The following is an 11,230-nucleotide window of genomic DNA, read 5'->3' as shown; positions in this document are numbered from 1 at the left end:
ATGCCTTCCAAGATAGGCAGATTTCCACCTATTCTAACAACCTCAATAGATTTTTCCCTGAAAAAAAAATATAGATTTGTGCTGATTTTCAGTATAATTCTTGAAGGACTTGAAAATAGATGGGCTTGTGATGTCAGGATGTGGTGTGTTCAGTGGCAGGCTTTGTCTTCACAAGAGATTGTTGAGCAAGAAACCAAAGTCTCTGAATTCTGACTGTGTATCAGAGAAATTATTCAGGAACAATCTGGAAAAGAAGGCAGTATTACTTATCTGCCTCATAGGTTTCTTGCAAACAGAGCAGAATATCAAACACTTCCTTTCTCAATCTCATGCTAAAGGTCAAGTGCAGTAAATTGCTGCAGTTGTACAGAAGTGAGTGGAACTAAAGCAGTCTTTACTATAGATCTAACTTGCACTTCCACACTAGATGACTCTGCATCTTCTCTCTTTAGTATTACTGGGATGCCCTTTATCCCACAGAGACCTTGTAATTCAAACTCAAAGATGTTAAGTTTTAATTAACGTATTTGCTCAAAAATGATCCTTGCTGTATTTTAATTGAAAAAGAAGTGCCCTTTTTTGGGCAATGAAAAACTGCTGGAGTTGGAGGGGGCTGGGAAAAAAAAAAAAAATAAGAAAGGATTCCTTAAACCCTAATAAACAACTCAGTGAGACCAGGCATATGTTTCACATGTTGTTTATATGTTTGACTTCCAAAGGTTGTGGTTGAGCAGTAGGAAGGCAGGTCACCCATCTTCCTTTTGCTGGTGATGCTACAACCTGGTAAAAGCATCAAGAAGGGAGAAGCTTGTGCCTTCATTAGAATAACTAAACACACACAGATGAAAAAAGCTTTTAACGTGATGTGTGGAATGAGCAGAGAAAACACATGGCCAAGAAGGAGGCTGCAGCATGGATAGGAGGTAGAAAGAACCCATATCTCAGAAGCAGCAAAAAGAGAGTGGATGAGGACTGACTGTTCAGACTACCATGAAGTGATGCCAGTGGAGACCTCAAAAGAAGGTGATTCTTTATGAAATGGGCCTGTAGACCTAGGAAACTCCTTGCCAAACCTGGTGTGGATGCAAGAAGTTTGTGTGGGCTCAAAGCAGACTGGACTGGTACTTGGAAAAGCAAGAAGTTTGTGTGGGCTCAAAGCAGGCTGGTACTTGGAAGAGAGATCCTGGTATTATCTGTCAAGCAGACTCTTTGCTGACCAATTGTCCCAGTAGGAAGGACCAGGCCACTAGTAGCATACAGCTAGGAAAGACTTCACCATCCCATTCCAGAGTAGACAGGAAAGAGATGAGGTGGTGACCACCAGAGGAATAAACAGAGCAATGCATTCACTCACTGCACAGGATGCAGCAAAGGAAGGAGTGAGCAGAGTCAGAACCCAGGCCATGGGGGAAGGAATGAGCCAGGTCATCAGTCCAGCTCCAACCACAGAGCAAGTGCCAAGGAAAAGCCACATTACATACAGAATCCTCTTTCTGTCCTGGTCTTGTCCTGTTGTTGCTGGGAGCTCTACCCACAGTGGACAGCCATAGAACCCCTTCCAATAACTGGAAACCCCACACAGTACATCCACTATGTAGGTGAACTTCCCAACACCACCACAGGCAGAGCCAGCTTTTATGCTGGTAGCTTGGAGGCAGGACAAGATGTTAATGCCAAAGAGAAGGGCACCTGGTGGTGATCTCCTCATCAATTCCCACCACTGGCCAGACCCTGGGTGAAAACCAATCAGGAGGGTCTCTCTTGCCTGGTTGTGGCCATCGTCCATATGCCCATTCTCATTTAGGGCTGGGGGTTTAAACCCCAGCACTTCAGCAGACGAGTTACAGCAAGTTAAGGTCTCTCCTGAACTGTAAATACTCAGAAACTGGCAAAGCATTAGAGGGTAGTATTAAATGTTTTTTGCCTTGTTCTTATTTTCCCTTAGGCTACTTTTTAGGGCCCTAATTAGAGAGTGAATAGTGCACAGATGGTCCAAGACAACTGTTGCTCTGAACCAGCATGGTTCTTCTTCCGCAGACAGGCAGCCAGGACTTACAAGGGATGAAAAGCAACTACTCCAGAGGTACCATGTGCAGAGTGTTGTGATACCAGAGGCTAATAAAAGATTACTGGAGAGATGAATCTCAAATAAAGGACTGCACTGCCAGTCCTGAGTTGTGTTTATAAATCAATTTTCGTTTGCTCTCTCCCACTCTGAGCTTTCTTGGGTTTAGGATTGTTAGTGCCCTAGTTCCTGTTGTAACACAAACCAGCTTTTGAGCTCTGTTGGGAATTTTGGGGATGAGGGAGTTCCATTTTCAGGAAAATGTATCAACAAATCTGTCTGTAAGCTCCAGCCTTCGTGCTCGGGGTGCATACAACAGCCTAGTGCTGCAAAAATGGTGCTTCCAGGCACCCTTTCCAGCAGGTTACACCCTTTGAGTTTTTTCTAGCTGTGTAGCCAGGAGAGACCGACAAGTTCAGCCATTATCACTGACCAGCCATAATCACCTCCAAAACCTTGTTTGGCCTCAATGCTTGAAGCCTCTCTGGCTGCAGATTGAAGTGAAGGGCAGGGATCCATAGCTGAGGTGGTTGATTTCTGTGTAGCTGATACTAAATTCAAGAACTTCTTCAGCCTATTGCTGAAACAGTTCCCAAGTTGTGAGGTCAAACCAGGACCCATTCATTAGGAGATACCTGCAGAAGACTCTTGACAAGTGTTTTCAGCAATCCTACCCAGGGAGTAGTTTGTACCTTAGAGCATCCTATTCAAAGAAACACGTGTCAGCTCCAACAAGCTGGGTCTGCAGGGAATGCTGCTGGAGCAGAGCTTTGCTCTAGGGTCCCACTAGTCCTCATTTCTTCTCCAAGAAGCACCAACAAGGCTGGTAATGCTGTCACATGGAGGGGTCCTCAGTGGGAATCTCTTTGAGAGCTTTTGTCTAAGGGAGCTCTTAGCAATCAGTGCCAGAGACTCATGACTGCAACTGATCCTGGAGATAAGAAGGAATCAGTCTTTGCAGACTCCTGCATGATCCTGCAGCTCAGCAGCTCCAGCTCTGAAAACATGGACTTGACTTCATGCCTGTAGCCACCCTCTTTTTATCCAGGGGATTAGGTGAAAAAACATTTTATTTTTTTTTTCTGCAACAACATCTATATTTTGCCACCATTTGATACATGCAGTACTCACAGAAAGAAAAAAAAAGAAAATATGATGCAGATTTGTTGCTATTGCTTGCAATGAGAAAAGTTACAGGCAAACTTTTGAGATTTCTGAAATAAACACTGTTGTTCTTATTTAAATGTATTGGGGGAGGGCAAGGCAGGACTTTTTCAATTAAAAGGCACATTTCATTTTGAAAATTAATTGTAAAATATCCTGTGTGTTCTTCTCTAGAGAGGAAGATCATTTTGGCTTAGCCAACTACCAGTCTGAAATGCAAACCATTTCCAGTGATGATCTACCTAGGTCACATAAAGCAAAGGGTAGATTTCAGTCCATCATTAGCCTTCCTTTCTGAAGAAACATCTGAAGGTCTGGCACGAACACAATGACATTCAGAAAAGCAAGCTCTGCCTCTCAATTCCATGTATCATAGGCTGTGCAACTCTTCCCAGTTGCACAAACCCTGACACCACCAAACACTAGAATAGGGAACCGAGGGCATGACCAAAGTGCTTGAACCTCACAGTTGCAAAAACCCGTTAGGAATACAGGATAATTTAGGTTTACTAGTGCTCTAGGAACAAATCACAGTTTCTCAGTCTGGATGAGGCCTGCTTTACCTCTGAAAAGGAAGCTCTGCAAACAGTAACCACACACAGAAGGATGCTCTTACTGCTGTGTGGATGTTTAGAAATAGCTGAAGTGCAACAGTGTGAGAAAAGTATGCAGAAGAAATCAGGCTTGTAGATATTTAGCCTATATGAGCTAACTCTTTTCCCCCTATTCTTTCTGTGAATGTGCAGACCCGATGCAAAGGGCCAACCTTTTAACAGCCAGTGGTAGTGAGAACAAAAAGGAATCCTCCTTTCATCTAGATCAAAAGATGTCTGGGCTGATGTGAAACACCCTTTTTACAAGTGGAAGGGTGCAGATATCTAGCTGCCATAGCTGCCCAGGGAACACACACAGACACACACTGTGAGCTACTGGAGCTAGTTATTGCAGGATCAGAACTGTCAGTCTCCTGCTGCCTTCTTAGAGATTGCCTGCTACTCAGGCCCATGCTGAGTCTAATAGGATTAAGGACATCTATTTCAAAACAGGATGAAGAAAGAAAAGCCAAGGAGAGCTCCCAGCTGCAAGACAGGACCAAAATGACTTGGGTGCCTTGAGATTTGTGTCATTTTCCCTTCCCAGTGACTGCCTTTTCCCTGAATCATGACCAGGATGAAGTCCTTGCACACCAAGCAGGCACGGAAATGGAAGAAATGGAAGTTAACATTTTCCCATAGGTCTCTGAGCTGCATTTCCCAAAGCACAAGAGGAGCTGTAGCCCTCCATAACCACCATGGGACCACCCAGAGCACACCAGGACTGGCTGTGACGTGGTTCAGACTCTACCAAATCCTTCCAGCCTGGATTTGCTTGTGCTCTAATGGGCTCTACTGGAGTCCTGCCTTATGACCAGCCTGGAATCTTGCTCCTGAGGCTGAAGCAGCAAGTGGCTGTTGCATTGAAGATAGCACATTCACACAGCACAGAGCCTGTGCAAGGCCAAAAAGTCATGGTAGCTGTAAGGAATACACATAGTCTATGCTAAAAGGCTTTTTTTCCACCTTTTTTTCTATTTTTTGTTGTTGTTGTTTGTTTGTTTGTTTGTTTTTTCCACTGGGGGAGAGGGATGGGAAACAATCCTCACCTGCCTTCAAGCCTTGCAAAAATCCTGGGGAAAAAAATGCCCCTCTCATAAGCCCCTGGAAGATAATAACTCACAGCAGCAGCTGCTTCATGCAGCAGCAAGGACAAGTAGCCCATGTGGATTTGTCAAGAATAGTGTTGAACTGATCCAACCTTCACTTTTAGCAATGTAACAGATTTTAAGAAGAAAGGAAAAGCAGCTGTCACAAATCTTGCCATGGCTAAGGTTCTTTTAAAGGCTTGCATGTGTGTTGAACTGATCCAACCTTCACTTTTAGCAATGTAACAGATTTTAAGAAGAAAGGAAAAGCAGCTACAAATCTTACCATGGCTAAGGTTCTTTTAAAGGGTTGCATGTGACATTCTCCTAAGGAAGCCACAGCAGCGTGGTCTGGATGGGGCAATGACTGACTGCATGCAAAGCTGCTTTGATAGCATGTCAGAGAGGTTGGTGGTGGTGCTTTGTCAGAGGGGAAGGTTATAGGAAGTGGAGTTCAGCCAGGTCTGTTCTGGATCCAGTCCTGGCATATGTTTTCATTAATGAATTGGGTGATAGAAAAGAGAGGATGGTTATTAAATTTTGAGATGGCATAAAGCTCGGAGGCACTGGAAGCACAGGAGAACAGGATTTGAATTCAGAATCATTCTGAAGAATTGTATAACCTGTCTGGGGTGGGAGAGGGAAAGCTGAATTTCACAGGGACAAGTGCAAGGTTACAAACTACAGCTTATACAAATACACCAATACCAAAATTTGCTAATAGCTCTATAGCAAAATGTGGTATCACAGGAGATGACAAGCTGAATTTCTTGTCCAAAAAAGAGAAAACACCACCATACAAGAGGGTGATAAATGTCAAGATGTGCAGTAGTCCTTCCTTTGGCACTAGAAAGACTTCAGATGCCATACTCTATTTAGTTTTGGATGTGACTAGTCAGTAAAGTTGTGCAGCAATAGTCCAGAGGTGTGGAAAATGTGGCCAGAGTGACAGGCCTGAAGTTTGTTTAACAAGTTGAAGAAGAATCTCTTCAACAAGCTTCTTGCACATAAAAGGGTTGTTGCAGACAGGAATATAACAACGTTTTCTAAGCCTCCAAGGAATGGAAAAAAGAAAAAGAAGCTTGCATTACAGGAAAAAGTTTCAGTTTGAACTTTTCTACAGTGAGACTTGCAAAGCACTGGAAAAAAATCCTCTTTAGACATAACTTTATGCTAATGGCCTGACCCCAGCTGAATCAATACCTTTGATGTGAGTCAGTCCATCCTACTAAATTCAAGTCCTCATGAAGCTCATGCCCCAAACGACTGGCAGCTGATCCCTGGGGGAGTCCCAGCAGCAGTGGCTGGTCTGTCAGACACAGCTCCAAACCCCAGCGAGTTTCAGTACCACCACTCGGGCTGGGCTAGTCCATCTAGGCTGGGCTCGTGGCAGCAATTTCTCCCACTTTGGCTATTTTCTTGCTGCCTGAACTACTCAAGAAAAGTTTGTTTGCATGGCAGTGAGAATGGCAACGTATTTTATCACTTCCCTAGGGTGGCAGAAAAATAAAAAGCTTCTTGACAACCGCTGAGATCTTTTACAAACGTAAGAAATCCATGGCTTGGATGTAGTATTTGTTTAAGAACCATTTATTAGCTGTCTCTTGGTTCATGGGCAGAACACTCGGGGGAGTTCAAAACCTTTTTTGTATGGCTTAGAGTGATCTTCATTAGATATGCTACTTAGGCTTTCATTGCAGTCTGATGTGCTGAACGAGATGGCACTTGCTCATGATAGATTGTTTGTTTCTTCTGTGGTACCATTGCCCAAGCATAGGGAAACATGTTCTGTTGAATCTGGTGCCTCTGGCAGTGACTGATCACATGCAATCAGTGATAATTAAGCCTATTGATCCCATGGATTCATGTCAGACCTAAGCATCTTGCACTGATTCAGTGTTGCATGGCCAGAAAATCGTCATGTCTGAAGCTGGACTGTTAAGTTCTGAGATGAGGCTGCAGAGCACTGAGGAAGACAGGAGGGCAGGTGGCATTAGGGTCCATCCAGCTCGTAGGAACAATGGCCACTTGTAGTGATGACAGCCTTTTGGACATACACCTCAACTAGGGAACCCACAGGAAACCTCTGGAGACAGATCTCAAACAACTGCATGTTCCCAAGCTAACACTCTCCTTTCAGGTGCCAAACATGTTTGCACTGTATGTAGGACACTACCTGCAGGGTCTTTTGTTTCCTGGGGGTCTGCAAAGCTGTGTTTCCTTTGATGTCTGCTAATATGCAATATATTTGATTGATAACCACAAGACTTTTCAAAGACTCAGAAAACTGGCTGGGGCTAAACTCTGCTCACAGTGAATTCAGGACCAGTCTTTAGTTTCTGAGCCTGGAAATGAGATGGTGACTCCAAATGGCATGAGGAGCACAGCCATTGCCTTTGCCAACCCCACTGCTGTACACAAGAGCCCTCTGAACAGTGCTTCTGGCTTGGTGACCTTCAGTTGGTTAAGCATTGCTCATAGCCACCGAGGACTGAGGGGCCAAGGCCCCTGCAGAGGCACGGGAGCTTTTGTCACTTACACTTTGCACAAAACAAGGTGGAGCTTCAGGTGAGCTCAGCTCTCCAGTTCTACAGCCTTCAGGTGGTGAGGAATCTGCCATATCCTCAGCTGAACTCTCCAGCTTGAAAAATAAGCAGCTAATCTGCAGGCAGAACTTGTCTGGCTTGAGCTACCAGCCTGGGAAGTGTTATGCATTTGTATGTTCAATTAAAGACCCCTTTGCCCTTATATATATATTATTCTCCTGAACTTCTATTTGGAGCTTTTTTTCCCCCACTGCTTTTACATTTAATCACTGTTCTGTGGCAAGATTTTAAAGTTTCCAAATGAAAGTGCTATTCAGCTGCAAGGGACAATGGTTTTCTCCTCTGCCAGCCTGCAGGACAGTATGAGCTGAAGGGGGATGAAGGTGTAACTCCCACCCATGTCAGCTTTAACAACCCCCCATTCCTTCTCCCCCTCACCCCTCAGTATGGATCATGTCTAGGGCTTTCCACCAGGGTCCTATATCCTACCACTTTGCCACTCTCTGATATCAACACGTCGAGATTTAATGAGCACAGGCAAAGGAGGGTGCTTAGCAACAACACAGAGAGCACAACAAATACAGGGTAAGCAGTCTGAGATCAGATTTTAATGCCATCTTAATGACAACACCAAGATCTCGTTATTGCTCTGTGTAACTTTGCTGCTAACACAGATGCCAGGATACGACAGTGCATGTGCACTCCTGGGGTTTCCACTTTGAGGAAATGGGATTTTGGAAGCAAACAGGACAAAGGGAGAGGAAGAGGTGACAGACAGCATGGTGTCAGGACAGAATTTCTTCTGCCTGAATAACTTGGTCTGCTCAAGCAGCTGGATGGTATGGTCAAAGTGCCCTCCCTTACACTGATTTCTCAGAATTTCTCTGGATCCCAACAGACTGGAGATTTACAGCAAAGGTATTGGCACTATTAATTAAAGACTGCATTTTCTTGCAGGCTTTAACCCCCTTTTTAGCTCCACTCACTCCCACAAATGACAGGTATGTTATTAACAGATACAATCAAGCTTCAGCAATTATGCCTGTGGCTTTTTGAGAGAGGATTTGTTAAACTGTGTGAAACTTGATCAGCCAAAACCAAAAGTGAAAGATGTGAGGTGCTACAAACTCCCCAAACCAGCTGAAGTCAGCTTGCCCTTAAGGAATCACTGGCCAAGAAGCAGAAGGGAAGGGCAGCCAAAATTGGACATGGATCCTCAAGGCCAAACCCTGTACAATGTAGAAAAAAACCCCAGTGAGACAGACTCTGAAGAGTTCTCATGGGACATGAGAAACTGTCCTTACCACTTGTCTAAGGTGATGCCCTGGAAGGGTTTGGTGTATTAGACACAAGCCTCTAAAAAAGACCACAGTTACTCAAATTTCACTCCTGCACTGTCCCAAAGCAGGGGAATAACCTTGTCCTTGCCTGTGCCCCATTCCAGCACTGCCGTTATACTTATGTCCTATACTAGACAAGGATGTATTGGATGGGCTGGGAGGAGTGGGGAAATCAGACAGCAGACCTGTCTGAGTCCAGATAATGGATTAATAGCAGAAACAGAAATAAACCCTCCGTCCTTCAATGTTTTTCATGCTGCAACCTTGATACACCCTCTGTCTGACCCAGCACCAGCTTCAGGAGCTGCTTCTCACACTGCCCCTTATCACGCTGCACATGATGTATTGGATGGGCTGGGAGGAGTGGGGAAATCAGACAGCAGACCTGTCTGAGTCCAGATAATGGATTAATAGCAGAAACAGAAATAAACCCTCCGTCCTTCAATGTTTTTCATGCTGCAACCTTGATACACCCTCTGTCTGACCCAGCACCAGCTTCAGGAGCTGCTTCTCACACTGCCCCTTATCACACTGCACATCTCCTCTGAGAAACCACCAAGTGCAAAGGACCTGCAGGTCATTGTCCTCTCCTTTGTCTCTGACTCTCCATGCTGCCATGGAAAGGGCCAAATGAGCAGGGCATCATGGGCTCTTTACTCCTTTCTTTCCCATGTCACACATCTCAGAAACACAGGAAAACCCACCAAACTAGCATGACATTGTTGCATGCCCACTATTGCCATGCTTTGATTTCTCACTGTAGGATGTGCTGCTTCTACACAGAATCCAGTTGCTGTACCACCAAAAAGTGGTGCTTTGAAAGCTTCATAGAGGTCAGGAGCAGACTCAGGGGCAGAACAGTGTGAAAATCAGCTCATGCTAACATTATCTCCAGTCAATAACATTTCAGCATTGATTCAGATCTCTTTTCTCCTTGCACGGGTCTTTGTTATGAGGAGAAGAAAATGATTGAACAAGAGAATTAATGGTCCATGTATCAATGTCTCACGCCCCTCCTCTCCCCCCTTCTCTGTGAACCCTGGAAGAACACGTTCAGCTCCCAGCAGGCCTGACTCAGCCCTTTCTCTCTCCAGGAAAGGTACAAAGCTGTGGCTCTCTGTATGTTGGTCAAAGGAGAAACAAGAAACACAGGAGCTGGAGGGCAAAGAAAAGCATTTATAAGGGAATTAGAGGCTTTTGAAATGAGAAAATGAGATGAGAAAATAGTGAAACATAAAGATAATGGCAGTGGGAGTAGCCACAGAGAAAACACCCGCAAAGAGCAAAGCTAAGGAGAGGTGGGAGGAAAATGCTGATGAAAGAAGAAGAAGAAAAGAAAGCAAAATGAACCAGAAAGGAGTCTCAGCAAATTTCCATAACATAACACTGATGAAGCCTTTTATGATTACAGACAGGGATTCTCAGAAATTTTTCTTCTCTTGCAGGAAGTTTACATACTCCTATCTTAATCTCTCTGAACACTTTCCCAGCCTGAGTAGAAGTTGAAACTTTTTTTGGTAGTGCTGCCTGCTCTGAATGTGGGTTCCCTCTGTGCATCACCCAGCTCCATGGAGCAGTACCACCAAGGTCTGCTCCAGAGGGACCACCAACTCCAGGTCCACACTGCCTCCAGAGAGCATGGCAGCCCTGCACTGAAACTGCTTTTCATCAGAAGCAGGGTAGGAAACACACCAAGTCCTGCCAAAGCAATGGAGACATCCCTCACGTGGTACCTTGTGGGACCTGGACACGGGTTGGTTCTTACCCAGAGCTAGACAGAAGCCTGAGCTGATTCAGCCTGTGTGTTGGATGCAAGATACCAGGGAAAGTAATGAGATTCTGGGCTACCTGAAACAAAGCCAAACCCACAATATATATGGCCTTAAATGCTTCCAGAAATCTCAGCCTGCACTTATTTCAAGCCCAGCCTTAAACACCGACCCAGTGTGCAAACAAAGAGCATGGATCATTGCTATTTGGGTACCACCAGCCATTCACCTGACTCTGTCCTCTCAGACTACTGTTCATTTTCTCAGGCTGAATGTTTGCCTTCAAGATTTCCTGAGATAGATCTACACAACTATCAAAAACAAAAAAGATTGTAGTTTTCCCTGACAGACTTTTTGAAAGGTGTACACCACCACTCAACACTAGTGCCAAAGAACAGACTGCCAGAGACATCACCTTGCAGCAGAGAGGAAGCTTCTGAGCTCCACAGAGTGATTTTTACCAGACTTTTCCATCTGAAACACATTTTGCTTGTGCAGTTGATTTATTTGCACAGAATAAATCCATCTCAGTCACTTTCTAGTCCCGGGTCCTACAAAATGACAAGAAATAGTCTCTGATCTCCTCAGGACCTCTGCTGCACACTTCAGGGGGAGGACTTTCCAGTGGATTCCCCTCAAAGTTGCATGAGCAATGATTGTATCCC

This window comes from Merops nubicus, unplaced genomic scaffold, assembly GCF_000691845.1.
Source record: "Merops nubicus isolate BGI_N331 unplaced genomic scaffold, ASM69184v1 scaffold8813, whole genome shotgun sequence".
Lineage (NCBI taxonomy): Eukaryota > Metazoa > Chordata > Aves > Coraciiformes > Meropidae > Merops > Merops nubicus.
The sequence above is the reverse complement of the archived record's forward strand: the minus strand, read 5'-3'. Positions refer to the sequence as shown.